The 27,944-nt window shown below is 43.3% G+C and overlaps 1 protein-coding gene across 8 annotated transcripts in view; it reads left to right on the plus strand.

Annotated features, from left to right (window-relative positions):
* The window catches only part of MPP7 (membrane palmitoylated protein 7), a 300,103-nt gene that overhangs the window by 12,534 nt on the left and 259,625 nt on the right, over window positions 1-27,944 (plus strand). Inside the window, exon 3 of one of the 8 annotated variants that reach the window (XM_039523983.1) lies at window positions 7,049-7,256. The exons of 6 other annotated variants lie outside the window; for them this stretch is intronic. The gene's annotated coding sequence lies outside the window, so the exon portion shown is untranslated. The remainder of the gene's footprint in view (window positions 1-7,048; window positions 7,257-27,944) is intronic. One more of the 8 variants, XM_039523984.1, reaches the window with a different exon arrangement.

Raw genomic sequence — 27,944 nt, forward strand, 5'->3', positions numbered from 1 at the left:
ATCTGTCAAAAACTTGATTTTCCATGGATCTTCCTTGAAAAGGTTGAAGCTGCCTTCAATGCCTTTCAGCATTCTGAATCGTTATTGCAATATCTCTGGTGATATAAAAGAAGAATTGGTGTTTTGCAGTCGTGTTTGCAAAGAAGACATTGGCCCAAAAATACTGTTGCCATTTCACTAACTAAATAAACTGCATGAAATCTCTCTGAAACCTCTGCCCCAACCTGATCGTTGCACTTCACCTATTTTGCTGCATACCAGGCTCCGTGGCCAGTGTAGAAAGATCTTTTAGTGTGCTCAAATGTGTGGATAACTGCCACTGTGCAGCTAGGGTCAGTCAAGAGTTAATGGCCTAGCAACTCTTGCAAAGTGGTCTGGAAGATTGGTCAGTTTCAATTATATTCATTCATTTGCTAAGAAAAAGGCAAGAAAAGCACCATTATAAGTTGAAAATATTAAAATAAATCATACAGAAACTTACCTTTTTAGCTTCTTTACTGCATTATCACAAACAGACAGTTTTCTTTTTGCTTATATTTAGCTTGTACTTCAGTCTTGAATTCATCGTCTCTTTGCTTGTATTCATCAGTCAAATTTATTTCTGGAGATACCAGTACTTTATTCACACAGACTTTACAGACTTTTTGAGAGCTCTCTGAGCTTGGTGCCCTGATACAATTGTCCTCCCTTCTACCCTATTTGTCAGCCCTGGAGGTGGCTCAATATCACAAAAAAGGAACACTGTCTTAAATCACTTCTCATTGAAGAAAGAGCCTAACATTTTTTCTATTAATTTTAACTACACACACAATTTTAAAGTCTGTCATGCTCTTTTTTAATTGCTTTGGGTTGTTGCACAGATGGTCTCTGTTTTAATCACTGTTAGCTCTTCTGCAGTATTCTCTTCTAAATGATGCTGTGACGAGTTGCCCTTCTTTGGATGCCACCTGATGTTCTGAGATACCACTGAGCCTGTCTATTATGCCAACTTGGGCACCCTTTTTACCTGTCTTGCTGAGCCAAGCTATTAAGCTTCCTCCAGCGCGCACACAGGCAGCGCCACACCAGACTGCAGAATGAAACAGATACTGAGATCAGTTCTGGAAAGGCTCAGCTTAAAGGACTTGTCCCAGGACTCAGGTGTCCACCTCCCTTGGAGTGCAGACCCAAAGATATATTATGAAATTTGCCTCCTATCTCAATGTGGAGGAAGGTATGCACAGCCTCTTACCCTCTTTCCCCCTTCAATTATGAATTGTACACATGGGGTTATGTGATAAACAAGAAATAAGTTTATTAGCTACAAAAGGTGAATTTTAAGTGAATGTAAGAGATAAGACTGAACAAAGCAGATTACTGAGCAAATAAACCAAAGTATGCAAGCTAAGCTCAATATACTTAAGAAACAGGTTACAAAATGAAATTTCTTACCCTAAATGTTATTTTAGGCAGGTTGCAAAGTTTCCGTGGTTCAGAGTTCCAGTTATATTTATCTTCAGACTGGAGCCCTATCTCAGTCTGGATCCCCCCCTCCCCTCTGCCTTCCCTTTAGGTGGCTTTAGCAGTCTTTCTTCTTGGGTAGACAGGCCGTGGAGAGGAGGAGTCCCATTTGCCTCCTTCCCCACCCTTAAATAGGATTTACATAAGACAGGAGTCCTTTGTTTCCCAAACTTGTCCCCCTTCCCTTCCAGTGGGAAACTTACAAGAAGTTCCAGGTAATGTTTAGTATCTGGTGACAAGACCACCTGACTTAACAGTGTCACAGTTACATCCCTGGAAGCCTCCCAGGAGGGGGAGAGATTAGTATCTTCGTGGTTTTGTTCCTTCCTGATGGCTCATGAAATTTGATGGCCTGTCGGCTGGTGAGTGTCCTCCCAATACACACCCAGTTGTAATTGTTATAGTCCATATTCCTAACTTTAGATACAGAAATGATACGTGCATACAAATTAGATAATCACATTCAATAAATTATAATCTTTTAAATGATATCTTACAAGACACATTTTGCATAACATATATCTGTTATGTCATATTCATATCATAAGCAAATTTTCATAAAGAATATGGAGTGAAATGTCACAGATGCCATTTCAGATTTTTGGCATTTCACTTCATTTTTTAATCATGGTTAGCAACAAAAGAAATTCTAGCAATGGTACAAGCCCATTAGGTGAAGATGGAAAAATCATTAATGATGCAAAAAAAAGGCAGAAGTGATGAATAAATATATATTTTATTATGTATTTGGAACGATACCGGATGATGTGCTTATCACTTGAGTATGAAGTATTTTCCAGCCCATTAGTAAATGAGGTTGTTAGATCACATCTGCTAGGAATAAACATTTTAAATCAGGCGTGAGTCTGTCTGCCTAGGCTAGGAGGTTCACTAGCAGCTTCCGTGTACACATGCCGATACTGGACAAGCAACTCAACATGAGCTTTAACTGAGATGCTGTGGCAAAAAGGACTGTTGCAATCCTCGGATGTCTAAACAGGAGAGTAGGAGTTTGGGGGTGATTTTTACCTTTCAGTATATAATTATGAAATTAATACTGGAATACTATGTCCAGTTCCGATGTCAGCATTTTAAAAAGGATGCTGAAAAATTGGAGAGGGTGCAGGCAAAAGCTATAAAAATGTTTCACGTACTGGAGAAATCTTATAGCCAGAGTTCTTAAACTGGGGGTTGGGACCCCTCAAGGGGTCGTGAGGTTATTACATGGGGGGTCACAAGCTGTCAGCCTCTATCCCAAACCCCGCTTTTCATCCAACATTTATAATAGTGTTAAATAAAAACATTTTTTTAATTTTATAAGGGGGGGTCGCACTCAGCGGCTTGCTGTGTGAAAGGGGACACCAATACAAAAGTTTGAGAACCACTGTCTTACAGTGAGAGATCAGTGTTGTTAAACCTATTTATTATTTGTATGACCATAGCATTTAAGAGCATCTTCGATCAGGACCATGTTATGGTAGGAGCTATACAAACCCAGAAAAAGAATCTTATAAAAAAGAGGAAGAGATGACTTGATTTAGCTTGTAAGTATCTTCACAGGGAGCAAATATTGGGTATTAATGGGATTTTTAATCTAGTGGGAAAAGATATAACAAGAACCACTGGTTGGTATCAGAAGCCAGACAAAAATCAAATCAGAAATTAAGTGCAAATTTAAAGTTAACTGTTAACAATGACTGAGATTAACCATTGGAACAGACTACCATGGGAAACAGTGATTTCTCCATCTATTGATCTCTTCAGAGCAAGCCTAGGTGCCATTCTGTAAGATATGATTCAGTTAAACAGGTTATTGGGCCCAGCACAGGGGGAAATGAATGAAATTCTATTGTCTGTGTTACACAGGAGGCTTGATTAAAATGTATGAATTTATAAAAACCCTTTCACCGACCCTTTGGTGCGCACACCGTTACAAAAGATTCCTCCTACACGTTTGGTGTAGTAGTTGGTTGTCAGGATTCTGGACCATAAAAGCTTCTTTATGCAGAGGCAGACTGCACCAAACTACGAAGGAGTTCATGAAGAAATTTCTCTTCTGTGCAGAACAGGGTCTTAGAATGCAAATCCTTAGGAATGCCTAAATATAGTTACTTCTGGTCACTGGTCATGCCAGCAACAATTACTCAGTTAATTATGCTGTTATGATAAATATCAACTGCTTTATTTTGCAATTTCAGTGTTAAAGGAACAAATGCAGTGGATTACATCAATTGAGTAAAAATAATTTCGTTCAGTAAGAACCATGCATCTTAATCATTACATTTGCAGCCTAGTCTAATCAGAGTAAAAAAAATATGATTTGACCCTCTCCTATTTCCATCCGATTTCTGCTCATTTCAGCAAGGAAGTTGAAAGAACACAAAATGTGTTTTGGTTGAAGATATTAGTGTGCTGAACAGGCCGCCTTCAAATACCTTTCATTAACCAGAATAAAATATCCCTACCCCAGGAAAAACCCTTCATCTGCCCTCTGTAGTTCTTTTCCATGTATCTGTCACAGTTCAAGTCAACTTGCCCCTGTATTTCCCTTCTGTGGCCCAACAAGGGCACACGCTCTCAGGCTTCTGACTCACATGGTGTTGCCTCTCTTGGGTGGAGACACACATTTGTCTCCTTTCTTACTAGGATATCTGCAGGCTGAACAGTTCCTTACCTTCACTGTGTTAGTCCCAGCCAAAGACAGACTGCCTAAACAGATCTGCTTGCTTTCTCTTCAGAGACTAAGAACAGTGTAATTTGCCCACAGTTAAGCTATAACACTCCTCTTTCTATGCAAGCTTATTTATTCTTATTGTAAAAGAAAAAATAATCCCAGAAAGAAAATGTTAAAAACTAAAAAGAACCTACATGCATGCCAATAAGCTTATCAGAGATCACCCCCAGTCCAACATGGGGGTGATTAGACCTAAAGGGATCTTTTCTGTGGTTGCAAGTTCATAATAGCTTCATCTCAGAGCTAGCGCACTAATGAAAAGTTTAATCTGTCCTTTATATAGTTCAGGGGTCTCCGATCTGGAGTTTCTAGGAGTAGGTAATCAGTACACAACAAGGTTTTCTCCTCAGGGTCTCGCTTCAAAAGGGCTCCTAGGAAACCCACTTCACAAAGATTGTCCAAAACAGTTCTTTTTAAATTCCTATTGTGACGGGTTGGATCACAGAACCCCCCCCAGGAGCTGTCACCTAATGTGCCAAGACCACTTCTGCCCCCGTTTTCCTGCCCTGTCAGCTTAGGACTTCAAACCAGGCAAGGCACTGAGCCAGACTCGCTAGTCTGCTGCAGACCCATACCAGGTCTGAATCACATCCCCTGACAGCTGTAGGCTTACCTGAAAGCAGCTAACAGAAGTGTTCTTGTCTTTAACACTCAGATGCCTAACTCCCAATGGGGTCTAAACCCAAATAAATCTGTTTTACCCTGTATAAAGCTTATGCAGGGTAAACTCATAACTTGTTTGCCCTCTATAACACTGATAGAGAGAGATGCACAGCTGTTTGCCCACCCAGGTATTAACACATATTCTGGGTTAATTAATAAGTAAAAAGTGATTTTTATTAAATACAAAAAGTAGGATTTAAGTGGTTTCAAATAGTAACAGACAGAACAAAGTGAATTACCAAGTAAAATAAAATAAAACACGCCAGTCTGTCTAATACAGTAAGAAACTGAATACAGATAAGATCCTCACCCGTTCCAGAATGTTTTCTTTTACAGACTAATCTCCTTTTAGTCTGGGTCCAGCAATCACTTGCACCCCTTGCAGTCACTGTCCTTTGTTCGTTTCTTGCAGGTATCTTTGGGGGTGGAGAGGCTCTCTCTTTAGCCAGCTGAAAACAAAATGGAGGGGTCTCTCATGGGCTTAAATAGACTTTCTCTTCTGGGTGGAGACCCCCTCCTCTCTCCTATGCAAAGTCCAGCTCCAAGATGGAGTTTTGGAGTCACCTGGGCAAGTCACATGTCCATGCATGACTGAGTTCCTTACCAGCCAAGCCACATTCCTAGGAAAGCCTAGATGTGGATTGGTATCTTCAAGCTCATTGTTGGCTTAAGTGTTTCTTGATTGGACACTGACTGAGAATAGTCTTTTCTCAGGAAGAAGAACAGGAGTACTTGTGGCACCTGAGGCCTTGGCTACACTTGCAAATTTGCAGCGCTGCAGCAGGGTGTGAAAACACTCCCTCTCCAGCGCTGCAAATTGGGCGCTGCAAAGCGCCAGTGTGGTCAAAGCCCCAGCGCTGGGAGCGCGGCTCCCAGCGCTGTATGTTATTCCCCACAGGGAGGTGGAGTACAGACAGCGCTGGGAGAGCTCTCTCCCAGCGCTGGCGCTTTGACTACACTTAGCGCTTCAAAGCGCTGCCGCGGCAGCACTTTGAAGTGCAAGTGTAGCCAAAGCCTTAGAGATTAACACATTTATTTGAGCATAAGCTTTTGTGGGCTGTAAATAAATTTGTTAGTCTCTAAGGTGCCACAAGTACTCCTGTTCTTTTTTGCAGATGCAGACTAACATGGCTGCTACTTTGAAACTTTTCTCAGGAAGCTGACCAACTGCTTCACTACAGCGTACTTAGAATCAAACAAGTATGCAGCCAATATTTATAACTTTGAATACAAAAATGATACATGCATACAAATAGGATTAATAGATTCAGTAGATCATAACCTTTACAGAGATGTTACATGGCATATGTAGCATAAAACACATTGTAGTTATGTTATATACAGTATATACATGCATAAGCATATTTCTATAAAGCCTTATGGGTGGCACAGTCACACCGTCATTTTAGCAAGGTTTACATAAGTCTCCTAGAAAAGTTACCTACAATCCTACAATAACGTGTAAACAACAACATTTTTAATGCAATAGGCCCCGAAAGTAGTATACTTAATTCAGTAAGGTTTATCCAGGATATTTCAGGAAATTGCCATCTGTCACAGTATTATTAATATTTAAAATGTTTCAGATGTTGATTATCTTGACAGGACGCCAGTTATTTGCATACACTTTCAACTTCATTAAAGCAAAGACACTCATTACAGATACAAAGTTGTTGGGGTACCATATAATACTAGTAGAGGGTAGCCGTGATTAGAGTGTCTTGAAAGCAACAAAGAATCCTGTGCCTATTATAGATACAGATGATTTGCAGCATGGAAGAATACACACTTCTTCAGACTTGCTGAACTTGAAAGAAGAAGGTATTCACCCACGAAAAAGCAATGCTCTGCAGAACGCTGTCTTTAATAAGGTGCCACAGGATTCTTTGTTGCTTTTACATATAATACTAGAAACCATTTTGTCTGTTTCCACTAACTTGGTCAAACTGAGAGTTGGTGTTTTTATGATGGAATTTCTGGAAATGAAAAAGGAAATGGAGATATTCCAGACACAGCCAAAGAGTTCTCCAAGTTCTTGAGGGGGTGTGTGTGGGGGGGAGTATTAAGCCACAGTGCAGTTGTGTATAAGAACAGAGGAGAATGTTTTTAGTTGATGAGCCCTCTAGTGATGCTCACTGTGTTCTGTTTTAGAAACCATCAGAAACCAGTCAGCAGCAGGATTCATTAAGCTAGGTCTTATGAGATATGGCCATCTAACATCTTGACAGATGAAAGGAGATGCTTAGCAATGGTATAGGAAAGGAGCCTGACGCACAAGCGGCAAACCTTCCCCCAGTAGCTATAAGCCCAGTCACCAGATGGAAGTTGAAGCATACTCTGCTTCCTGGCTTGCCTGCAGGTAAATTTAGCCATTTTTCCTGTTCATAATTTATCTAAGAACAAATCAGGGTTCCTATAGCCTTCTTTATTTGTAACCATCCATGTAATTTGTGAAAACATAGGTGGATTTGCAACAAACTGGTTGAATATTGGTTGCTTTTAATTACTTTTACATGCATATTATGTTTACTTTCAAAGAATACAAACTAGACACAGAGGTAAAACACCTGGTAGCATTTAGCCCAGAATCAAAGCTTCAGTTCCTGGAATGCTCTCTTCATAACAGTCAGACTTGTCACTTGGGGTGACCCAAGAAGTATTTTTGTCACAGCCAGTCAAAACCATGTTCTTTCTTCAAGCATCACTTACAAGATTAAGTGAATTGGGGATGCAACATATGTCAGCATATGGCATAGGAATAAAGCTTTGTATCAGGAGGTGACATGTCCCAACTACTTCAGAACAATCCAATGGTTATTGGGATGTGTCATTTGGAGTGTTCTGAGAAGTATTTTGTCATGTAAAGCCAGACAAAGGCTACCTTTTTTTATGTGAATAATTATTAATATAAGTTGTTATATATTAGGGGTAGGCAACCTATGCCATGTATGCCGAAGGCGGCACATGAGCTGATTTTCAGTGGCACTCACACTGCCTGGGTCCTGGCCACTGGTCTGGGGGGCTCTGCATTTTAATTTAATTTTAAATGAAGCTTCTTAAACATTTTAAAAACCTTATTTACTTTACATACAATAATAGTTTAATTAAATATTCTAGACTTAGAGAAAGAGACCTTCTAAAAACGTTAAAATGTATTACTGGCACGCGAAACCTTAAATTAGAGTGAATAAATGAAGACTCGGCACACCACTTCTGAAAGGTTGCCGACCTCTTTTATATATAATTGACTAATTTTGGTTACGTTTTTAAAAAAAGGTGATTTAAAAAGAATTGGCCTTTGGATAAGGAATTGAGGACTATGAATAAAGAACTGAGGGGAGGGGTAGCTCAGTGTTTGAGCATTTACCTGCTAAACCCAGGGCTGTGAGTTCAATCCTTGAGGGGTCACTTAGGGATCTGGGGCAAAAATCAGTACTTGGTCCTGCTAGTGAAGGCAGGGGGCTGGACTCAATGATCTTTCAAGGTCCCTTCCAGTTCTAGGAGATAGGTATATCTCTGTATGTTATTTGTGAATAAGGAACCAATTTCAGTCTCATGACTGGAACCTCTGCAGGAATATAACCTCAAAAATACACAGTCATCTGGAATTGCAAGGCCTCCCGTAAGTGCCACAAATGATATAGGTGCCATGGTTACAGAAGAGCCCCCACAGAGTACCAAGGAGTGCTCCATAACCTCCAGAATTTATAAATGTATCATCTTTGTTGTTTACGTTGCACTGTAGCACCTCACTTGTAGAGCATAGGTTTCTATAAATACACGTTTAGAAATCCAGCCCCTCACTCTTGAGAACTTTGACAGTATGTCTACGCTGGGATAAAAAACCCACCGCTGGCCCAGGTCAGCTGAATCGTGTTTGTGGGGCTGAAAAATTGCTGTGTAGACATTTGTGCTTGGGCTGGAGCCCAAGCTCTGGGACCCTGTGAGGGTGGAGCTTGGGTTTCAGCTCGAGCCTGAATGTCTACACAGGAATTTTTAGTCTCTCAGCCTGAGCCTCATGAGCCCAAATCAGGTGACCCATGCCAGCTGCAGCTGTGCCATGGGCTTTATCCTTGTGTAAATGTACCCTGACATATAGAAGCATTCTCTGGTGTGGACCTTTCAGTTGAATGCTGAAAAGAGGACTTCAGCAACTAATATCTTTGAGTACTCATTTGCCTGTCAGTGCATTACAGCGATACATGATGGGCTGTCAATTCATCTATCACCAAATAGTGTACTTTGTGAGTCCTGAGTTTCTAAATCTTTAGAATAAAGAGGGAAAAAAATAAGCTGATGAACAATTTAATGAAAATCATCAGTCCTTGTCCGAGTGACTTACCATATGAATAAAGTAAGTAACATTTTTTGAAAGTTTAGTCAGACAGCCTTTGAAATCCGAAGTTGGCCTTTGGTCAGTCACTTTAACAAGATCTTACAAAAGTTAAAACTAAAATGTAAGTAACTGCAATATATTTTCAGATCTGATTTTAGTGAGGTCTAATCACAATTCTGTGCCAAAAGCTCTCAAAATGAAAGTAACTTAAGCAATTTCTAGATGAAACTAACTCTTCAGTGTAAAGGTCAGGAGGTTTGGGGCATTCCAACCCAATCTAAAATACCTCTTTAAAAAAAAATCAGTAAACATCTGTGCCTGTGCTTCCCAAAGTAGGTTTGCAAATCACTTATGGTCCAGAGACGTGCGTGGTCACATGATGCTGGCTTTGTTCCCAGCTGCTTCTATAGCTCAAGCTCTATGTTAAAGAAGTGTGGAGGCCCCTGTTAGCAGTTTAATGGGGGCGGGGGAAGGCGTCGTGTAGCTGAGCAAAAACAATCCATTTGAACTTTCATGTGCCACATCTTCAACCACAGGGAGAAATATTTGTTGGGACTATTTACAAGGACTTTCAGAGAGATGGAGTTCCAATTTTTTTTCTTGTTAACTTTACAAATACTTTTGTGGCTCGGCGTATGACCAATATAGAGTCATGGAGAAACTTCATTTCTCCAAGAGACCCTAACAAATAAAAGTACCCTTCATAGATTTTTGTGGTGGGGCACATAGCTATAGGTCTGAAGGGTGTTGCTGGGAGAGATTTATGGGCTGAGACTTGCCATCCTAGTGAAGAGGGCTTTAAACTAGATTTAAAGGGTGAAGCCTACAGAAAAACATCAAAATAGGCTACCTTAACAGAAGGGTAGATGTGGCAGGGTGAGGAGGAACATGGAAAGTTACAATAGAGTCATAGGATCAGCAAGAGGGAACAGCTCAGCATCTTCAGTGTCTATGCACAAATGTAACAGGAATAACTAGAAAAATTGGAAGTATTTGTACATAAGCTAAATTATGACTTAATTGGAGTCATAGTGTGTGTGATGTGAGATGAGCAGGATGGATCAGCTCAGCTGCAACACCCCCACCCCAACCTGGCCAGGCCAGCCAGCCAGCCAGCCAGGGAGCAGCAGCGTTGGTTGTGCCCTGCAGGTGTGGGTGGGGTGGTAATTGCAGCGCTGAAAGCTCCTCTACGCTGCTGCTTGCAAGTGTAGCCAAGCCCATAGAGATGTAATGGGATAAGTCTCATGACTGGAACATTGGTATAGGCTGTTACAGCTTGTTCAGGAAGGACAGTGGAGGAAGTAACCAGGGGGATAGCCATTTTAGACTTAATTCTGACCCAAAGGGAAGAATTGATAGTGAATCTCAAGGTGGAAGGCAATTTAGGCGAAAATGATCGTAAAATGATAGGTTTCATGGTTCTAAGAAAGGGAAGGGACTGAGAGCACCGAAATAAGGACAATAGACTTCAAAAAAGACGACTTTTACAAACTCAGAGAAATGGTAGGTAAGGTCCCATGGGAAGAAAATCTAGGGAAAAAAGGAGTTCCAAACAGCTGGCAGTTTCTCAAGGAGATAGTTTATACTAGCGTGTTTAAGACTATCCCGATGTGAAGGAAAGATAAGAAAAATAGTAAGAGGCCAATATGGCTCCATCAGGAGCTCCTTAATGACCTGAAAATCAAAAAACGTCTCCTACAAAAAATGCTAACATGGACGATTGCTAAAGAGGGAGTACAGAAGAGTAGCACAAGCAATTAGGGACAAAATCAGGGTAAGGCACAAAACGAGTTACACTGAACAAAGACTTTGAGGTTTTTGAAATATATTAGGAGCAAGAGAGAGACAAAGAAAAGGTTAGGTCCTGTACTCACCAGGGAAGAATTGCTAATAATGAATGACATCAAGAATGCTTAAGTGTTTAGTGCCTATTTTGCTTCAGTCTTCACAAAAAAAGGTAAATTGTGATCGCATGCTTAACAAAATTAACATTTAGCGAGGGGGAAGGAACACAAGCCAAAATAAGGAAAGAAGTTTAAAGAATATTCAGATAAATTAAATGTGTTCGAGTCCTCAGGGCCTGACAAAATTCATCCTAGGATACTTAAGGAACTACCTGAAGCATTTCTGGAACTGTTAGCAGTTATGTTTGAGAAATCATGGAGGACGTGTGAGGTCCCAGATGACCGGAGAAGTGCAAACCTAGTACCTATCTTTAAAAAGGGGAACAGTGAGGAGTAAGTGAATTATAGATCAATCAGCGTAACTTGGATACCTGGAAGTGGGGAGGGTAAGAAGAATGGCTGGTTGGAAACCATGTGGGCTATAGGTGGGTGCAGTCTTGAAGAACAAGGAGAGAAGGGGTTAGGCTGGGCAAAATCCCCTAGATTTTCTGTGTGCATTGTGAGTAAAACTGTGACTTTTTGGTTGTTTTCTTGGTGGGGATATAGAGGTGGAATTAGGGTTGCTTGAATGATTTTCATGTACTTTTGTATACTTTGCAGTGCTTGATGAATTTTTGAAAAGCAAAACCACAACTGGGCATCTGCAGGCTCTCTAACACTTAAAATCTTAATAACATAGTTCTAAAACTTATGTCTGAAATTTTATTCTTTTTACCTCTGCTCCAGGCTAATTTAGGTTTTGACCTGAGACATGATCACTTATTTGAACCCCATCTGTGCACTTGCTGTTTAATGTAACACCGAGGAAGAATGATTCTCCACCCAAGAAGCATACATTTTACATCGTATTTACTTTTGTGAAAGGTATCAGAATGCACTGAATAACATATCTGGTAGCGTGCAGATATTCTGTTATCTGCTATAGGATAGTGTAGTAAAGTACAAAACTATACATAAAGATGGAAAATAAAATGCTCCATGTAGTGTTTTTCTGTAGTTTCCATTACTGACATCCCACAGATCAGTTTTCTGTGTGGTGAGGAAACTTAGCTAAAGATGGGATCACTTCCTCATAAAAGAGATCAGCTTCATTAAATAAAAGTAGGCCAAGAAATGCAAGTTAAGTATGTAAGGTAATGTCATAGGCAGAGACAAACAATTGAAGACCTGGAGGTAAGGAGTTCAAATGACAGCTTTCAGATCCTTGTTGCAGTGTCCATCTGCTGGTAGATACAAAGTGTTAAGACTAATAAGGAAGCTCAAATAAAATGTACCGTCTTTCCTTTTGTGGAGATGCTGGGAAGCGTTGGGAGTCTCTCCGATCAACAGACATTAATTTGCTTAAAACGAAGATCCACTTGTCTCTTGAGTTATCAGTATTCAAATATGTTCAGTGCATTCTAAATCTGTGGAGATATGCAAAGCTTTTACTTTGTAAAATTAAGGATTATTTTTGATCTCTAAACTTTAAAATGCATTGTTAGTCAACTATAAACTGACATATACTATATATGGATGCACGGTGTTTCAGGTTTCACTTTCAAAAAATAGATTGGGATGCCAAGCGTCAATGGTTTTTAAGATGATTCATTCCCACCCCGCTGCCCAGCCCCCCTTTCCTCTCCCCCAATCAGTAAGAAACTACAACTTGTGATTTGGCAATTGTAAGTCAGGTCCTTCCTTTTTATACAAGGAGATTTGAGGCACAGATTTTATTCCTATAATGCAATATTTGTGTAACATTTAAATGTTGTTTCGGTGGAAACCTTGGCATAAGATAATGTAGCACCTTGGTGATATTTATATAGATGCTCATGGGCCCCCATCACCATAACTTAGCCCTGGTCTACACTACGAGTTTAGGTCGAATTTAGCAGCATTAGATCGATTTAACCCTGCACCTGTCCACACGACAAAGCCATTTTTGTCGACTTAAAGGACTCTTAAAATCGATTTTTGGTACTCCTCCCCAATGAGGGGATTAGTGCTGAAATTGACCTTGCTAGGTCGAATTTGGGGTAGTGTGGACGCAATTCGATGGTATTGGCCTCAGGGAGCTATCCCACAGTGCTCCATTGTGACCGCTCTGGACAGCACTCTCAACTCTGATGCACTGGCCAGATAGACAGGAAAAGCCCCGGGAACTTTTGAGTTTCATTTCCTGTTTGGCCAGCGTGGCGAGCTGATCAGCACAGGTCACCATGCAGTCCCAGAATCGCAAAAGAGCTCCAGCGTAGACCCAATGGGAGGTACTGGATCTCATCGCTGTTTGGGGAGACGAATCCATGCTATCAGAACTCCATTCCAAAAGACAAAATACCAAAACATTTGAAAAAATCTCCAAGGGCATGAAGGACAGAGGCTATAACAGGGACCCGCAGCAGTGCCGTGTGAAACTTCAGGAGCTCAGGCAAGCCTACCAAAGAACCAGAGAGGCAAATGGCCACTCTGGGTCAGAGCCCCAGACATGCTACTTCTATGACGAGCTGCCTGCCATTCTAGGGAGTGCCCCTACAACTACCCCACCCCATGCGTGGACTCGGTCAATGGATTCTCACGCAACAGGGATGTGGATTTTGGGGATGAGGAAGATGATAGAACACAGCATGCAAGTGGAGAAAACATTTTCCCCAACAGCCAGGAACTGTTTATCACCCTGGACCCAGTACCCTCCCAACCGACCCAAGGCGGGCTCATGGATCTTGAAGGCGGAGAAGGGAACTCTGGTGAGTGTACCTTTGTAAATATTGTACATGGTTTAAAGGCAAACATGTTTAATGATTAATTTGCCCTGAAGACTTGGGATGCATTCATGGCCAATACAGCTACTGGAAAAGTCTGTTAATGTGTGGGGATGGAGTCTAAATCAGACTGGGATAAATCAATGAAGCTCTCCTGGATGTACTCCCAAAACCTTTGCAAAAGGTTTCTGGGGAGGGCAGCTTTTTTCCATCTTCCATGGTAGGACACTTTACCATGCCAGGCCAGTAGCACGTAGTCTGGAATGATTGCATAAGAAAGCATGGCAGAGTATGGTCCTGGTGTTTGTTGGCATTCAAGCAACATCCGTTCTTTATCTCTCTCTGTTATCCTCAGGAGAGTGATATCATTCGTGGTCACCTGGTTGAAATAGGGGAATTTTATTAAGGGGACATTCAGAGGTGGTCGTTCCTGCTGCGCTGATTGCCTGCGGCTGAACAGAAATCATCCCTGCTGTGCGGCACGCAGTGGGGGAGGGGTGAAGTGATCATCCCAGATAATAGGGTGTGTGTGGGAGGGCTGGGGGGGTTAGTTGGGTTTGTTCTGCCAGTTAACCCAAAAACTGCAGCCCCTCCTTTTAAAAGGCCAACCCAATGGGTGCTTGGTATGGGAAATGAGGGCACTGCTGTTTGAAACCATGTAATGTTAACAGCTTGGTTCACCGTGAAAGAGTCTACCCATTGTTCTCTAAAATGTGTCTTTTTAAATACTACTCTCCCTTTTTTCCTCCCACAGCTGCAAATGTTTCAACGCTGCCTGTATCATCTGCGTCCCAGAGGCTAGTGAAGATTAGAAGGTGAAAAAAATGGACTCGCGATAAAATGTTCTCTGAGCTCATGCAGTCCTCCCACACTGAAAGAGCCCAGCAGAATGCATGGAGGCAGACACTGTCAGAGTGCAGGAAAGCACTAAATGAACGCGAGGACACATGGTGGGATCAAGATGATAGGTAGCATCAGCGTGATGAGAGGAGGCAGGATGCAATGCTGAGGCTACTAGAAGATCAAACTTATAGTCTCCAGCGTATCATTGAGGTGCAGGAAAGGCAGCAGGAGCACAGACCGCCGCTGCAGCCCCTGTGTAATGAACCGCCCTTCTCCTCAAGTTCCATAGCCTCCTCACCCAGATGCCCAAGAACGCGGTGGGGGGCCCTCCGGGCACCCAAACACTCCACCCCAAAGGACTGCCCAAGCAACAAAGGCTGGCATTCAGTAACTTTTGAAGTGCAGTGTGGCCTTGTCCTTCCCTCCTCCACCATCCCACCCGGTGCTTCCCTCTTTCCCCCACCCCTCCTGGGCTACCTCGGTAGTTATCCCCTCCATATGTGTGATGAAGTAATAAAGAATGCATGAATTTGAAACAACAATGACTTTATTGCCTCTGCAAGCGGTGATCAAAGCGGGGAGGGGAGGGCGATTGGCTTACAGGGAAGTAGAGTGAACCAAGGGGGTGGGTTTTCATCAAGGGTAAACAAACAGAATACCCCGCCATAAACGTCTCCCCCTTACTCTCACAGATACTGTGGAGCACATAGCAAGTAGTAATAACAATGGGAATATTGGTTTCGCTGAGGTCTAACTGAGTCAGTAAACCGCGCCAGCACACTTTTAAATGTCCAAAGGCACATTCTAACACCATTCTGCACTTGCTCAGCCTATAGTTGAACAGCTCCTGACTACTGTCCATGGTGCCTGTGTATGGCTTCATGAGCCATAGCATTAAGGGGTAGGCTGGGTCCCCAAGGATAACTATAGGCATTTCAACATCCCCAATGGTTATTTTCTGGTCTGGAAAGTAAGTCCCTTGCTGCAACTGTTCACACAGACCAGAGTTTCTAAAGATGTGAGCATCATGTACCTTTCCTGGCCATCCCACGTTGATGTTGGTGAAACATCCTGCGTGATCCACCAGTGCTTGCAGCACCATTGAAAAGTACCCGTTTCGGTTTATGTACTTGCTGCCTTGGTGCTCTGGTCCCAAGATAGGGATATGTATTCCGAATATTGCCCCACCACAGTTAGGGAATCCCATTGCAGCAAAGCCATCCACTATGACCTGCACATTTCCCAGAGACACTACCCTTAATAGCAGCAGCTACTTGGATCACAGCAGCCCCCACAGTAGAGTCGCCCACTCTAAACTGATTCCCGACTGACCGGTAGCTGTCCGGCATTGCAAGCTTCCAGAGGGCTATCGCCACTTGCTTGTGAACTGTGAGGGCTGCTCTTATCTTGGTATTCTGGCGTTTCAGGGCAGGGGAAAGCAAGTCACAAAGTTCCATGAAAGTGCCCTTATGCATTCGAAAGTTTCGCAGCCACTGGGAATCGTCTCACACCTGCAACACTATACGGTCCCACCAGTCTGTGCTTGTTTCCCGGGCCCAGAATCAGCGTTCCATGGCATGAACCTGACCCATTACCACCATGATGTCCAAATTGCCAGGGCCCGTGCTTTGAGAGATGTCTGTGTCCATGTCCTCATCACTCTTGTCACCACGCTGCCATCGCCTGCGTTTGCAGGTTCTGGTGCTGCATACACTGCAGGATAATGTGTGTGGTGTTTACAGTGCTCGTAACTGCCATGTCGATCTGAGCAGGCTCCATGCTTGCCGTGGCATGGTGTCTGCACAGAAAAAAGGCGCCAAATGATTCTCAGCCGTTGCTCTCGCTAAGGGAGGGGAGCCTGATGACATGTACCCAGAACCATCCGCGACAATGTTTTTCCCCCACCAGGCATTGGGAGCTCAACCCAGAATTCCGATGGGCAGCGGAGACTGCAGGAACTGTGGGATAGCTACCACAGTGCAACGCTCAAAGTCGACGCTAGCCTTGGTACTGTGGACGCACTCCACTGACTTAATGCACTTAGTGGGGATGCACACAATTGACTGTATCAAATCGATTTCTAAAAAATCGACTTCCATTAAATCGACCTAATTTCATAGTGTGGACATACCCATAGAATCATAGAACTGGAAGGGAGCTTGAGAGCTGATCTAGTCCAGTCCCCTGCACTCAAGACAGGACTAAGAATTATCTAGACCAGAGGTGGGCAAACTTTTTGGGCCGAGGACCACATCTGGGTGGGGAAATCGTATGCAGGGCTGGGGCAGGGGGTTGGAGTGCAGGAGCGGTGTGAGGTGCGGCAGGGGGCTTCGGGCAGGGAATTGGGGGGTGGGGTGGCAATGGTGTGCACTGGGGCCAGGGCAGGCTCCCTGCATGCCTGCCCTGTCCCCGCCCCCGCGCCGCTCCAGGAAGTGCTGTGGCCCCTGGGGGAGGGGAGGTGGAGGGCTCTGTGTGTGCTGCCCTTGCCGCGCCACCAGGTACCTCCCCCAAAGCTCCTGTTCGCCGTGGTTCCCAGTTCCCGGCCAATGGGAACTGTGGGGAGCAGTGCCTGGACACAGGGGCAACACACGGAGCCTTCTGGTCCCCCGCCCAGGGGCTACAGGGACGTGGTGCTGGCAGTGCCACGGGCCATAGTCCAAAGCCCTGAGGGGCTGGATCCAGCCCACGGGCGGTAGTTTGCCCACCCCTGATCTAGACCATCCCTGACAGGTGTTTTTCCAACCTGCTGTTAAAAATCCCCAATGATGGTGAATTCACAACCTCCCTTGGCAATTTATTCCAGTGCTTAACCACTCTGACAGGTAGGAAGTTTTTCCTAATGTCCAACCTAAACCGCCCTTGCTGCAATTTAAGTCCATTGCTTCTTGTTCTATCCTCAGAGGTGAAGAAGAATAATTTTTCTCTCTCTTCCTTGTAACCTTTTATGTACTTGAAAACTGTTATCATGTCCCCTCTCAGTCTTCTCTTCCCCAGACTGACATCTGAGTGTCTCCCAAATATTTGAAATTAGAAACACAATAACACTCTTCCTTTCCAGTCTGTAGGAGAAATAGCTTGACTAGTTTATTGGTTTATGTGTGTGACTGTGAGAGACCCTTTATGACACCTGGCAAAGAGCATATCCAACACACTAGTGTCAGATTTAGCCAAACAGCATCTTGTAAGGTATCGTTAGGGCCCTACCAAATTCATGGCCATGAAAAATGTGTCACAGACCATGAAATCTGATATCCCCAGTGAAATCTGGCTATTGTAGGGGAGGGGCAGGGTGGGGGTACCCCATCCAGGGGCTCCTACTTTGGCATAGGCTGCAGCTGCTAGTCCCGGCCCAGGCTGGGGAGGGACAGGTCTTCCTCTTCCTCTGCAGGAACTGCTTCCAAGTTGGGTCAGACCCACCTTCGGGAACTTTCCTGGGCTGCAGGAAGCTCGCTGGCTGCCCCCTGACCTGAGTGGGAGGCTGCCAGGAAAACCAAGATGGATGGTAACCTACTCCCCATTCCCTGTGACCCTCACTTCAGAACTGCTGCTGGTGGTGCTGGCTTTAGAGCCTGGCACCTGGCCAGTAACTGCTCTCCAGCTGCTCAGCTCTGAAGCAGCACCTCTGCCAGCTGAAGCACAGAAGTAAGTGTTGCAATCCCACGACCCTCCTACAGTAACCTTGGGACCCTCCCACTACGACCTCCCCAAGACCTCGTTTTCGGTTGGGACCCCCACAGTGAAAACACTGAAATTTCATGTGTAAACACCTGAAAGCATGAAATTGACTATTTTAAAAATCCTGTAACAGTGAAATTGGTAGGGCCCTAGGTATCATGTAAAAACTGGTGACATGCTGGTCATGAATATTATTGCATGATGTTTGTATTCATTGTGTATAAAGAGTTACATGTGTGTACTGGATATAAGTTCTTAAAATACATTTTGAAGGTAGTAGATAAATAAGTCTGCCCTAGACAATGGAATGTGGATTTACCTGTCTGCATGGCTTGATTACAAGCAAAGAACAACAGAAGTACATTTACATCTAGGATAAACAAAATGATTAAGCCAATCAAAAGAGCAAATTGATCAGAGGAAGCAATGGTGGAGGAAAAACTTTGAGGTATGTAGTTCAAAGGAATACATTTCAAAGGTTTATTGAACTATATAAAGAAAAAAAAACTTTTAGTTATCCGTTACTTAGGGGACAAAGGGAACAGCATCCTCTGATTCTGTGAATGGTGAATCCTCCTGCCTGAGGGGCTGGACATAATTATCACTTGATTGAAGTGAAAAAACATGTTTTTGTTTCGTTTGTAACCATACCTGTCTTTTTTACCCTCTTGTATAGTATCACTTAAATCTATGTTCTTTATTAATAAACTTATGCTTATTTTTGCAGTAAGTCATGTCAGTGCTGTTAAATTAATTTGTGTGCATTCTCAGTTGACCCAACAGGCTGATGTTTTCTCTCTCTTTGGAGACAGCAGGCTTGGTTAATTTTGGTAAGAGAGCGTCAGAGGGACTGGACACTCCAGAGGGATGCCTCTGGGGAACTTGGTAGCTGTGGTTCACCGAATGTTACCTACAAGGCAACGTTGAGACTGACAGTGTCTCGAGGAGCTTTCTGGTTAGGCAGACTGACTGGTCTGGCTGGGAATTGTCATACAGTTTAAGCTTCAAAAAAGCTCTCTCTGAGAGAGAAGTAACACAGGTTTCAAAGTGGTAGCTGTGTTAGTCTGTATCAGCAAAAACAACGAGGAGTCCTTGTGGCACCTTAGAGACTAACAAATTTATTAGGGCAGGAGCTTTTGGGGCTAAAACCCACTTCATCAGCTGCATGGAGTGGAAAATACAGTAGGAAGATTATATATATACACACACACACACACACATACACATACATATACATGAAAAGATGGGAGTTGCCTTACCAATTCTCATGAGACAATTCAATTAAAGTGGGCTATTATCAACAGGAGGAAAAAATCACTTTTGTAGTGGTAATCAGGGTGACCCATTTCAAACAGTTGAAAAGATGGTGTGAGTAACAGTTGGGGAAATTAGTTTTTCGTTTTTTTTAATCACCCATCCACTCCCACCCTTTACTCAGGCCTAATTTGATGGTATCCAGTTTGAAAATTAATTCCAGTTCTGCAGTTTTTCATTGGAATCTGTTTTTGAAGTTTTTTGTTGAAGAATTGCCACTTTTAAGTGTGTTGTTGAGTGTCCAGGGAGGTACAAGTGCTCTCCTACTGGTTTTTGAATGTTACAATTCTTGACGTCTGATTTGTGTCCATTTATTCTTTTGCACAGAGACTGTCCGGTTTGGCCAATGGCAGAGGGGCATTGCTGGCACATGATGGCATATATCACGTTGGTAGATGTGCAGGTGAACGAGCCCCTGATGGTGTGGCTGATGTGGTTAGGTCCTATGATGATGTCCGTTGAATAGACACGTGGACAGAGTTGGCAGTGGGGTTTGTTTCAGGGATAGGTTCCTGGGTTAGTGAAGTAACACAGTGGCTTATGGTTCTGGGCTTCCTGAGGGAAAATGAGGGGAAACTAAGTGGAAGAAATGAATTTTGCAATTTAGTTCTGAAAGTAGTTTCCATAATCCCCCTTATGCAGGAGTGAGTTTCATAGTTTATTTCCAACTGCTGTGAAAGTTCTGTCATCTTGAGTCTTTCTGTGTTGTCAACTGCCACTGTTCTTCTGAAACATTTGTCGTGGGATGTTGTTGCAGAGGGAGAGGTTCTTTTGGTTACCTACAGCCAATCCCAGGGAAAATGTTTGCATATCAGAGACAGAGACCTTGAACTGGATTTTCTATTCAGTAGAGACCCTATGAGAGCAGAATACCAGGATATGTTTACAGTGGCATGTGTTAAGCAGATAGAGTTCTATCTGCCAAAAACTTTCACTGTGTCTGGCTTCAATCCTAGATAGAAGTTGCAATAATAGAGCCTGGCAATGACATGTGTAGATCATTGTAACCAGATCTCTGTCTCATAGCGTGCAATCTCCTGGCTAGTTTTATATAAATGAAAATGAGATTGTTTTTTGCTTCTGTGGCTAATTTTGTGTTTCAGTACCATTAATAAACTCTGAAGTTCCGCAAAGCAGCTGTTGGCCATGTTTGTGTGATGCAAACCTGGCAGGGTGACTCTTAAGGTTGTGAAAGGTAAAGGGATTACGGACCGCAAATCAGAATGAGGGTGCAGATGTGTGGTCAGCCTCATTGGTAGAGCCCTGCTGTAGAGTATGGAAAGTGACGTTGCAAATGAGAGATCTTTTAAATTGGTATAGGGATTGGGTAACACTTCCTCTATCTGTCCCCCAAACAGCTTATGTTTTGATGTGATACTGGTACCTGGTACTGGTGGAAGAGCCCCGCTCTGCTTCCTTCAGGAAAGGAGGAAGAGGGGTCGTATCATAGCTCTGGTAAAACTTCTCTTGCTGGAGAGTCACCAGGCTTCTATGTTTGGGTCCCACACACTGGACTAGTGTGCTTCAGGTCTGATTAGGCTCTGGAATGTTTCCAAGCTCTGGAATGTTTCCTGGGCACACAGTCTGTTATTGCATGGATGTGGGACCTCATGGTCTGGCTAACGTAGGCCCCAAGACCATCATGGACTCCTCCCATCAAGACACCGCAGTTACTTAAGCACAACCTTTCCCAGAGCTCCAACTTTGTGGACATTCTGGTTTATAGTTTTCTCTCTCCAGTGACACGTGATAGTTGAAGCACATAACATACAAGCTTTGCAGAAGAGATTCTGAAACAATTTTTTTTTCTTTAGACAGTGCAAGAAATATATAGATCAAGGCAAAACAAAAAAACATCTACGTGCCCTTCCCTGCATCAGTTTCCCCATCACACTGGACCATTCTTTGCGCTTAGAGTCCTCTAGGGTGTCCAGGATCCCCTCTCTTCTCCTGGGAACAGCCTTGCTTTCTATCTCTCCTCTTCTCCCTCTGTCTCAAAATCGTGGCTGAGAGAGTCGCCCTTTTATAAAGTTGCTGTCACCTCTGCTTGTGACCCCTTGCCAGGTGATCAAAGTCCCCTGCCGGGTGGTCTGTTGTTTAGGCCTTGGATACACTGGCGCTTTACAGTGCTGCAACTTTCTCGCTCAGGGGTGTGAAAAAACACCCCTCTGAGCGCAGCAAGTTACAGCGCTGTAAAGCGCCAGTGTAAACAGTGCCCCAGCACTGGGAGCGCGGCTCCCAGCACTGTAAGCTAATCCCCTCGGGGAGGTGGAGTACCTGCAGCGCTGGGAGAGCTCTCCCAGCGCTGGCGCCGCAACCACACTCGCACTTCAAAGCGCTGCCACTGCAGCGTTCCTGCGGCAGCTCTTTGGAGTTTCGAGTGTAGCCAAGGCCTTAGTTATCAGGCTACTAGAGTGGACTGGTTTTCTTGGTCCACCCACCTTCATTGTCAAAGGGAGCTTTCATTTGAATGGAAGACTATCAAAAGTTTAATAACCCTCCATTGTTAACCAAGTCTCACTATCCTTGGAATTACATTCCAAAATGGAGGTAAAAAGACAGCAGAGAATACCGGATAGCTTTACAATTAAAATGAAGTTTTCAGTTTGATCTTCATATATCAGGTTCATAATCGCCAGCTGGAATTCATAAGATGGGTATACTCTTGTTTTGCCCTGAAAGAAGGGAGGACTTGTATCAAGAGTTGTAGCAATTGTGATATCACTTGTTTGATAATACTCATGTCATTGTTCTTTTGTTCTGTTGGGGCTAGAAGGAATGAGGAGAGAAATGAAAGTACAGAGACACTTTAAAGCTCTTTCAGGTTGTAGTAGCTGGTTTTTCTACTTCACTGATATGGGTGTGACCTATTTGTTATGCGGTTATTAAAACAAAAGGAGGGAATAAAGGGCTTCCTTGCCACTGTAGTATACCAGAATAAACATAAAGATAGGATACTTCAGATATACTGCTCTAGTTCACAAATACCAGAAATCAGTAAAATTTTTGTATATGATCTCTAAATAGGTATTCTGTAAACATTTATATAGGAGCACTATACCATGCAAATGTTTGAGCTAGAGTGCTGAGTCTTGGTTGCATGAACTTGGGTGATTTTTTTTTCTTTAAACATCAATTCACTGGAGTTGATCAGTTAACAAATGTATGTGCACTTAAGATTAATTACTTTAAAATCTCTGCCCAAACTCTGTTAGGTTTATTAAACAAGAACTCAAACACAGGCATTAGGCAAGAAAACATTTAAACAGCCTGTTAATGATTACATATTTTTAGTAATGTTAGCACTTTGGTTTCAAGAGATATGTTTACAAACACTTACATTTCTTCTTCAGTAAATTTTAACTTTTGAGTTTTGAAATGATTCTACATTTTGCAGGACTTGCATGCATGGAAAGTAAATAACAAGATGAAAAATGGTGTAAAGAAAGCTCAACTTTTTTCCCCATCCAGCATCCTAAAAACTCATGTGCTGGAGAAACTTCTTACTGTGCAAAATCAAGTGGAGAGGATTACATGTTTGCCTGCTAAGAGTGGGCTGAAAAGCGTCCTTATTTAGATCAGCAGCAAGAGACTCTAATGTCCCAAACAAAATCAGTTTTCTTTCTGTTTTAATATTCTTAGCAATTGGAAACAGTTGTGGAAATATTTAATATTAACCACACAATATTTAACTACTTGAGATATTGCAATATGAAAGCAGATTGATAATGTCTCATTGATGTTGTCAGTCTTCCAGATGAAGTTTAAAAATGCTATTTGGATTGAAGCTTGCTTTTTCACAAACCCATATGTGCATATAAAAGAGTCACTTTGCTTTCAGAGTATGTCTTTCTGAAAGAGGCACATACTCTTTTGGTCACTGGCAGAAAAGGAATTCTTAGCTATTTACGTTTTTGAAAGGGTTTTCCTTGTACAGATTCTTTTAAACAGTCTGCAGTGGGAGACCAACTGAAAGAAATCATTTCCAAATTTAAAGAGATGATGCCAAGGTGTACTCCTCAAATATATTCCCTTTTAATTTCCAAATTGCAGCATAATTTTTAATTTAACTATTAGCCGATGAAGATGAAGATTAGAGTAGTACTAAAAATTCTGAGAAGATGCAGCCTACTTGGGAATCTTGCATGCTGCTTGAATTTTTAAAGCAATGGCTTTCAAGAAAAAATTTAGTAAAACTTCCACTGTATAGCTCCCTAGTACTGCCTCTCTGGGTGATAACTTTCTCTTGCGGCTCTAGAGCAGTGGTCTCCAACCTTTTTAAGCAACCTTTTGAATTTAAGTACAACCCAGGATCTACCTCAAAGAAAATGTAGGAATGGCAGTTTATTATGTTATATAAAGCTGAGATCAATTACTTACCGGTAATATACATAATTATACATTTTCCCTGTTTACTGAGTCTGTGTGACACTTGTGACTGCACATTATCTACCAGTGTCTTAAAATTCGGGTTGTAATTTGAAATAGCAGTCCTGCAGATGCGCGTCTGTGAGGTGGGTGCGATACTTGGACTTGATGATCTTCATTTGTGAGAAGGCCATCTCACACAGATAAGTGGATCCAAAGTAAGCTTTCACTTTTAAAGCTCAGGACAATAGAAGAGGATACTTTTCTTGGTTTACGAGTCCCCAAAAATCTCTGTCCCTTAATCTGGCTTTCAGTTCAATATCACTCTGCATGGTAATTATCTCCATATCAATTCCACTACTTTGTAAATCAAACACCTGATGGAATGTCGCAGCCAACCCACCAATGTATGCTTGAAGGAACAGATTTGAGATATGCATCATGATTGGCTCCATCACATCTAATTCTTGAAATCACCTGTTGAATTCCTCTGCTAATTTTTTCTGGGTAGAACCATTTTTTTTGTCTTCAATTTTTTCTAGTATTTTCTCCAGACTCGGGAAGTGCTGCAGCATTTTATCCTTTAACTGGGAGGACCACAGACCCAGTTTCAATTTGAATGCATTCACTGCACTGATCATATGTGACAAGTCTCTGTCCTTGCCCTGCAGTTTGCAGTTTAGCTCGTTCAGTTTGGATGTTATGTCAGTAAGGAACCTGAAGTCTAGCAGCCATGCATTGTCTGACAGCTCATTGCACACTTCTTTCCTTGATTTTAGTGATGATTTTGGGCATTAGATCCAAAAATCTTTTCAGGACTGCATGGAGGAGCAGCTCACCATAAGCAGCATCCACTTAATCAAGTAAAGATTTAACCAGGCGGTGCTGGAGGGCTCTTGCTCGAATTGAGTTTACAATTCTGACAATGATTCTTGACAGTGAAAAGCATTTTCAGTCATTCAAATCCTATGGGAGTTGCTGAAAGACATCTTTGGACAAAGATTCCAGCCGTCTTACTACTGTGGAAGCATCAAGTGATATGCTCTGGGTTGTCGTCATTATTTCAAAAATCTTTAAATAAGGAGTCTGCTGCCACAGTCATTGTCTCTTTAAATACGTCTCCATCAGTAAACAATTTCTTGTGTTTTGCCAGCAGATAGCAAACACGAAACAATGCTTCAGTAGAGGCCTTCCTTTTTGCTGCTGGTTTAGTAAAACATAACTGTTGAGCTTTCAAAACGGCCTTCAGTTCATTAACTTTGCACGGTGTGCTATTCAAGGGGAAACATCCCTTGAATTTGCTATACATTGTTTTGTGGTGCCTTTCTAAATTTTCCTTTTTACTTATCCATATACTTGTGTGACATAGAAGATATATGCACTTATCTTTCACTGTTGCAAACAGAAATTCATTTTCGCATTCCGAATGGAAGTTGTAGGTTTTTGGTTTCTTTTTAGATGGCCTGGGTTTGTCACTCGTTAACGCTAGCGAGGTAAGTATTTTTTATTATGAAAAGAGGAGAGAACTAGCTACAAGTGTAGTCTAACTGACACTGCTGAGCATTAGACATGTGTGCCACACGTGATTAGCCCCCCCCCCTTTTTTTTCCTACCAATTCTGCACTTGCAGCCAAAAGTGCCATGAGTTATGGTATCTCCTGGTTATTAGGAAAGAGGAAGAGAGCACCCCTGTACTTTGTTGGGGATAAGTTTGGTCATGCTGGAGCCTGTTTCTACCCCTGGCTCATGTGCAAAGAAGAAATAAAGTTTCAGTAAATTTAAGAGAACTAAAACCCAATGACCTTCAACAAAAGGGCCCTCAAGCATGGCTGTTTCTTTGCATTCATATGTCAGGTCCAAATGCTCAGATCTGACCAGAGCTTCATGCAGGCTCCCCGACTCCAGAGGGAGAAAGAAGTCAGCGCTCTCTGCTTTCCCTCCTGACCACCTTCCTTCCTGAGCAAGCACCGAGGCCAAGGAGAAACCTCCTGCAGGGCTTGTGGGAAGCAGGGCTTTGCATTTCCCCCCTCAGCACCTCCTAGTGTGTAGGACGGCTGCCCTGCGGGCTGGAGGCTCATGGGAAAAGCCTGTGTGGGCATGTGTGCCATGGGCCTTGGTGGAGGTTGTTTGCTTGACCACAAGCCCTGTAGTAGGGGCTAGTCTGGGCTGTCGCCAACTCCGTCTGTGCTCCTAGCTGAGGAAGCACCTTCTCCTCAATGCTTGCAGGCACCAGCCCCAACTCCCCTTAAAGGTAAAAGGTAATAATTGGAGATATACCAATCTCCTAGAACTGGAAGGGACCTCGAAAGGTCATTGAGTCCAGCCCCCTGCCTTCACTAGCAGGACCAATTTTTGCCCCAAATCCCTAAGTGGCCTCCTGAAGGATTGAACTCACAACCCTGGGTTTAGCAGGCCAATGCTCAAACCACTGAGCTATCCCTCCCCCACCTTGGCAGCTGGTTAGCCAAATGTTTTAACCCCCCACCAGGGAGCTCCCTGCTGAATGTGCACGGGCAATCCGTGCAAGCAGCTCGCCTCCCCTCCTGAGGCTGGGGGGGCATAGTCAGAGAAATACCTTCTTGTGGGCCAGATCCCCCATTTCCCACAGCAGCTGGACCAGCTCTTTCTCATGGGATCCCAGTTTAGCCCCCTGAGCACTAGCAGTCTTCCCAAACAAGATCACCAGATAGTCAGAAAGGGAGGAGGCAACGGCCAGGGGTATAGCAGTAGGAGGAGGAGGCGAATTGATGGTGGGGGCAGCAAAGAGTGGAAAGAAGCAACAGCAAAAGGATGAAAGGGCAGGGGTAGGGTGGATAAAAGAGATGGGAATACCAAACTGGGGTTGAGGCGGCAGCAGCAGGAAGGATGAAAAGTAGAGGGTTCCCAGGAGAAGGGGAGAGGTGAGGAGTAGTAGTAAAAACTGGGGGTAAGTGGGTGAGAGGCAGCAGGAGACAGAGGATCCAATAGCACGGGGAAGGGGAGTTGTAACCTGAAGGTAATGGGGCAGGAGGAGAAGGCATTTCCTAGCAAATGGCAAAGTTGCCTATGATATCAATGTATCTTCTAGTACCCAAAGGAGCTCAACTGAGACCTGGCTGTCCAGCCACTCGCTCACTCTGCATAGTCATTGCAACGGCCCTTCTCCCTGCTGGTGATGTGTAAAACCAAAGAAATGTGAACATCTATGACACTGCTTTGTGATCACTAGAGTCCCAGTGCCATTCTCTCCTGGGGCTCCATGAAAGGAGAAGAGAGGGTGTTCTGGTTTGTCATATAGGAGGAGGTTCAGGGGACACCACGTCCGCCGCCTATCCGCCCCACTGCAGGAAGAAGAAACTTCAGGACGTGCCGCGTTTTAAAGAAGCCCAAATCAACTCCACAGGGAAACCCTCTCTGCTGAAGCTTTGAATGGGGAGAGGTTAGATGGGGAGTAGGGTCAGAGAATGGAAGGTGGATTGTGCGGGGGCAGGGGATGGGGAACCAGGCTTCTAGGGAAGAGGAAGGAGATGGTGAAGAGCAGGTGAGGTGACTTCTCCACTGGAAATGGAAGGAAAGCGGCAATCATGTGGAGCAGAGGGATAGGAGTGGGTCTGGGAGCAGAAGGGAGGCAAATGTGGGGTTTGCCAGTATAGCCTATTTTGCTCAGAGGCGCTGGATAAGATACTGATAAAAGCGCAGTTTGGCTAAGAACGCTCTGCCATACAGTATAGCAGTGCTCTAGCTTCTAGCTAAGTGCTCCTGTCATAGGTCTTCTCCCCCACTTGGAGCTTTTGGGTTCCAAGATGGGGACCTGCATGGGCTCCTCTAAACTAATCTTAGTCTAGATCCGGTTCTGCTGCCACCAGTTAAGTTTAAAGTGGGTAACA

Source organism: Mauremys reevesii, linkage group 2, assembly GCF_016161935.1.
Source record: "Mauremys reevesii isolate NIE-2019 linkage group 2, ASM1616193v1, whole genome shotgun sequence".
Classification (NCBI taxonomy): Eukaryota; Metazoa; Chordata; order Testudines; family Geoemydidae; genus Mauremys; species Mauremys reevesii.